The sequence below is a fragment of the Erpetoichthys calabaricus genome, unplaced genomic scaffold, assembly GCF_900747795.2.
Source record: "Erpetoichthys calabaricus unplaced genomic scaffold, fErpCal1.3, whole genome shotgun sequence".
NCBI lineage: Eukaryota > Metazoa > Chordata > Cladistia > Polypteriformes > Polypteridae > Erpetoichthys > Erpetoichthys calabaricus.
In genome coordinates, this window is record NW_026261618.1 from 5,712 (window position 1) to 11,479 (window position 5,768).

At 39.0% G+C, this 5,768-nt stretch overlaps 1 non-coding gene across 1 annotated transcript; it reads left to right on the forward strand.

The window, feature by feature from the left end:
* The first annotated feature begins 4,937 nt into the window (after positions 1 to 4,937).
* Positions 4,938 to 5,009, forward strand: trnaq-cug (transfer RNA glutamine (anticodon CUG)). Its single transcript has one exon. It is a non-coding gene; the product is annotated as a tRNA-Gln (tRNA).
* The last annotated feature ends 759 nt before the right edge of the window (positions 5,010 to 5,768 follow it).

The window sequence follows — 5,768 nt, forward strand, 5'->3', positions numbered from 1 at the left end:
CTGCCGTAGACTACTTTTCGAACAAACCGAAGCTAAGTACTGTAAAGGTATTGACCGGACCTATTAGGAAACACGCACTTCTAAAATGGGCGCTCAGATTCAAACCGCGAGCTCACTCGGCTTTACTTTTCTCCTGATTTAGAGCAGATGCACGTAAATCCGAAACTGAACCTGGTGAAACAGAATTTCTATATTCAAAATTTAAATAATACACTTTCTGTCTATCCTAAAAACTATATTTGATGTGACCTTTTTTAATTCTAAATGGAATTTTTTTTTGTTTTTTTTTTTACAAATTTCAATAGTAACTTATAATTGTTTTGTGTTATGTATGTAAGCAATTTTTTGCATTTTATCAGGTGTTTTTTCCTTTACAATTAGCAAGCATAATTCAGTACACTGTTAGTTTTCATTTCTTCTTTTGGGCTAGTTAAGGGCAGCCAGGTTGAGTTTGTAGATAAGGCTTTGGAATTTTAAAATATAATTTTTTAAATCTCTGTTATTGATACACTTCTTACCCAAAAGCAGGTCACTTCAGTCAGGACCCTTGTTGGATGAATGAGGTGGAGAGACAGATGTTGAATTGAAAAGCTCAATCCTAATGGATATGTTTCACATTTATGCCCTATGCTAGTTTTTCTGGAAGTATTTAAAATATTTTAGCAAAATATAAATGCATTTTGCATGTTGTGAAACCACAAGGGGATAAGTGGTATTTGGATTCTGTGACCCGAGTAAAGTGAGGTTTTCTTTTTTCATGGTTGTTTTTGATATTATTTATTGTACATCATTGACGCCTGTTCTCTCATAACATTTTTTTATACCTCCATTCTCCTTGAAAACATGATTACTTCATTTTTATTCTGCACCAAGTCTCAGTCATAAACAAAGATAAATATCTAGATAGATTGACACGCGAACTCAGTTTGGGATAGTAACACAGGGGCGCTTTGCTTAATGTCGTTCGTTAAAGCAAGCCATTGACTGGAAGATATTTAGCAGTGTAACTTTTTAATGGTTCGCCAATCCTCAAAAAAAATTATTTGTGACACAACAAATTCCAAAAAAAGTTAACTAAAATGTCAGTAGCACGTAGTCGTTCATATACTGTAGATTCAGAAGGCTCAATTAAGAAAGGCTTGTGATAAAGTATAGGCAAAGAGGATAACTACAGTGTGTGCATGTTCAACAGTAAGAGAAGAGATTCTGCAGGTAGATGAGCCTGTGGTGTCCCGGATAACGGGACCAACTGTCAGACAGACCTCAGTTTGTGAGACTTAAGGACCACACCTCTGACGTGGATGTGAACAACACTGGGACACCAAAAGGAACAGTCCTGCCTGCTCTTCTCTTCACTCTGTACACCTCATACTATAAATATAGGATCAGGTCATGTTACTTGTGGAATGTCTCAGATGATTCAGCAATTATGGGGTATATAATGATAAGGGGGATGAGACAGACTTTTGACACACCAAATAGCCTCTATGTCTGGTCACTAAGCAGGTAGTGGATATAAAGATAACGAGGTTCTACAAGTACTTGGGGAGCCACATCAATAACAGAGTGGACTGGTCTCAGAACACAGAGGAACTATATAAGGAAGGGCACAGCATGCTCTTTTTTACTTGGGAGACTCAATAGTGACATCCATCACATCTTCTGTGACTCTTTGATAACCAGTATGGTGTGTGTTGGGCTGGTAAGATCACTTCAAGAGAGGCCACTGAATGTACAAGCTAACTAAAAGGGCAGGCTCAGTTATAGGATGCATTCTGGACCATGGAGGTAGCAGCAAAGGAGAGAGGTAAAACAAAACTGAGTGGCATTATGAACAATGCTGCACATTCTCTCCATGACACACTAACACTGAGGCGTTTTCTTTCTTCTTCCTTTTTAGTCATTCTGGTATATGTGTGTATATTTGTATTTATCTGTCTATTTATGTATTTATTCATTTAAAGAGCTTTTATAGAAAGCCAAATTTCCCCTTGGGGACAAATAAAGATCTATCTATCTATCTATCTATCTATCTATCTATCTATCTATCTATCTATCTATCTATCTATCTATCTATCTATCTATCTATCTATCTATCTATCTAAACAGCAGACAAGCGTAACTGAGGGATGTCCAGCTACTGACATTTGAATACATTTATGATGTTGTTGTTGCAATAATTTGCAGAGCTCTGAATTATTGTAAGGTTTATTCAGTGAGGCAAAGGCATGTTACTGTGCACTATTTTGTTTCCTAAGTATAAATTCTAAAACTTCACAATTGTACTTTTCCAAACAAAATGTATTTTCCAGATGACTGGATAAGCAGGTTTGAAAGATGGAAGGACGAATGGATGTAATTGGGTAAAGCACGATGCACATAGCCACCGACTATGTTCGGCAACAATTATCCATCCATCCATTATCCAACCCGCTATATTCTAACTACAGGGTGACGGGGGTCTGTTGGAGCCAATCCCAGCCAACACAGGGCACAAGGCAGGAAACAAGGGCGCACACACACACACACACACACACACACACACTAGGGACAATTTAGAATCGCCAATGCACCTAACTCACATGTCTTTGGACTGTGGGAGGAAACCAACGCAGACACGGGGAGAACATGCAAACTCCACGCAGGGAGGACCAGTGAAGCTGCGCCACCAAGGCAACAATTATGACTTAAAAAAAAAAAAAAAAAAAAAAAGATTTTAACTATTGTATGATACATAATATTTCAATTGAATAATAAATGTATTGCTTTTCGTTTGCCTTGTTATTTTTATACTCTGGTGTCTTTTGTGATTTAGTTATAGTTTTGAACATTTGAGACCTATTTAAATCATTTTATGGCACCGTTAAGTGAACATTTGGTTTACTTTTATTTTATTTAAATAAAAATAAACTATATTTGATAAACATCACCCTCTAGCGACATGTTGATTATTTATTTATTTAATTTACAAGTGGACAGTAATATAAAGCAGAATGGCGCAGCGGAAGCGTGCTGGGCCCATAACCCAGAGGTCGATGGATCGAAACCATCCTCTGCTAAAAATTTCTTTTTAACCTTTTATTATTCTGTTCAAAGCATCAATTGTATCTTCCTGTTATGTAGCATTGCTTATTTTGCAAAGTTGTTGTGCCAATAACATACTGAAATAATGTTTTCCTTTTAAAGCTCCTTGCAATGGAGCATATTGTCAATCGTTTTCTAGACGAGTCTATGCTGCTGGGTACAAGGCGGGACCTCACCCTGGTCATTGTATACCCACACGTCTATCTGCACTCAGTAAGGGTTTCCCAGGTGAGAATTTCACATTAGATAGATAGTTCCTTTCTAAGTAGTACCTTCTAGTGAGACAACGAAGTAAAATAAAACCGGCCTTATCCAATGTACAAAACATACACACTGTAGTAACCAGCATTGTCACCCTAGAGACGGGGATGGAGAGGCGATCGATAGCAGGGTATTCACAGGTGTCCTGAGTTCTACGTTCCTGGAACCCCAGGACATTTCTCGTTATACCTTTCAAGTCCGAGAAGGCTCGAGAACGCTGGTGGAGATTGTCAGGACAGTATAAACACGGCGATGTAAATGATAACGGAGAGACGTGGAAAGGGACACCACACGATCTGTAACACTGTGAGAGTGCAATAGCCCGTCTAGAGAAGTGACTGTTATTTTTACGGAGCGGTTTACATGGCTTTTACAGCGTAGTTTATTTCTGCACGGAGACTATTGTACATCATTTGTTGTGGAAAAAATGCGCCCATTATTTGGCTTAACTCCCATTCGTTATGGGTCTTATAGTCTTTCTATCTCGATGCTCTACAATAATGTATAAAAAATGGGCCCAAAAGAAATAATTTTTGTTGTCGCGTTTTATCTAGAGAAATTCGACACGTTTAATATTGTAACGGGATTGGAATGGAATGGAATTTGCCGCTTTACACTCCGATGGGCGCTCCCAGCTGCTTATCTCATTTGCCCACACATAAACACCGCCTGCCCAGTGGCGTCGTTAGGCACTTCCAGGGCTTTAGCCTCCGATCTCAAGCGTGTTGCCCCTAATCTTCGAGAGACGTCCCCCAACATGTTCACAGAAGCTAGACCTATAGCCCCTGATCTTTGAGCCTTGTTTCCCCTGTTCAGCTCTCGGAAAACGGCCGTGGACAGCGCGAAATCATCACGCCACCCCCCATGCGGTTTTCAATCGGACGCATCTGACAGTAAGGTGTATTACAGACGTAGGGCTAAATTCTCGCGTACCCGGGGTCACAGGTAACTTGTCTGTGTCCCTGTTCCTCCCCTCCGTGAGCCGACCTAATACTCGGGTACACATTAGAGCCACGCAGCCAGGGGGATGGGCTTCAGCAGCGGTGACACGCCCCTCTCAATTTCCGCTCACTAGCGAGGATTTCAAGTCCGCTTCTCCAGGAATCCCATCATTTTGGACTTGGCCTCTCAAACACTTAGTCCCTCTTATATCCGGACACAGGTATGCTACAATATGTTTCGTTTGCTTCTTATTTTTTACGATTTTTTTAGAACATCTATAATTGCTTTTTGGACAGCATTGCAAATGAACAGGTACTGCCATCCAAAGAGTCTCCTAAGACACTCAGAAAACTTCAAGTGAGCTCAACTATGAGGGAAGGTGAAATGTCACAGGTAGGAACTGCGGAAATTCTCACCAGAGGTAAATAAAAACTCTTAAATGTGTGAAGGTTGTCCCAAATATGAGACGCAAAAATGCAGTGTATGCATCGGGTAAAGATTCCGAGGGCACAGAAGTATTACAAGTATATTTACATTATTAAAAAAAGCACTCAAAAGTTTTTAGTATGTGAAACTAGCACCTAAAATGTAAATAAACACGTTACAGTGCTGTGCCATTACCGTATTTACTGTAGAAAAGCGCTTAAGACGGTTCCATGGTGTAATGGTTAGCACTCTGGACTCTGAATCCAGCGATCCGAGTTCAAGTCTCGGTGGAACCTGTTTGTCTGTCTTGGTTTATAAAATTCGGACGCACGTAATAAAGAGACATTACTGTTCGGTGATAAAAGTTCAGAGCGAGTTTTAAAAGCATACATTTAAAAGGCCTGTAACTGGTTACTTCACTTGCACACTTCGTGAAAAATCTAAGGCAGTTTACTCTGTTTGTGCGTTTTTTAAATATCTGCAGTGTGGATAGCGGCTGACAACTGAAGTTAATCTGCTTGCAGGGGGACTGTGCAGACCTCCAAATTCTCCTGGAAAGCACTTACTTGCCCTTGGCTCTCACAAGTGATCAATAATCTGAGGTAGCTAACATCTGTTAATATTAATAATAATTACTATTTGCTAATATTAATCAGCTAATATTTGTGTTCTCAACACCCTCCATCCAAAATCTATAAAAACAATCGGAGAATTATTTACATTGCAGGGATTTCTTTTCTTACCCCGAACGGGGACCATTTCTTTCTCTTTCTGTATTTTCTTCCACATAGAGATATTTGAGGGCACTTTTTTTACATGCACAAATTTAACATGATATGGGTGATTTATGATTTATAAATATGCCACAAGTGAGAAGAATTTAGGAACATTTATTAATTCATACAGATGTCTTATATACTTTGCACAAGAACTTTTTGGGAAGTAATTGTACATTACAGTTTTGAATCATTCATGTTTTTATAAGTTAGGATATGTTCAGTATTTTTCAAATTGAAGTTACCTCTTCACTGTAATGGTATATTTTAATTTGTAAC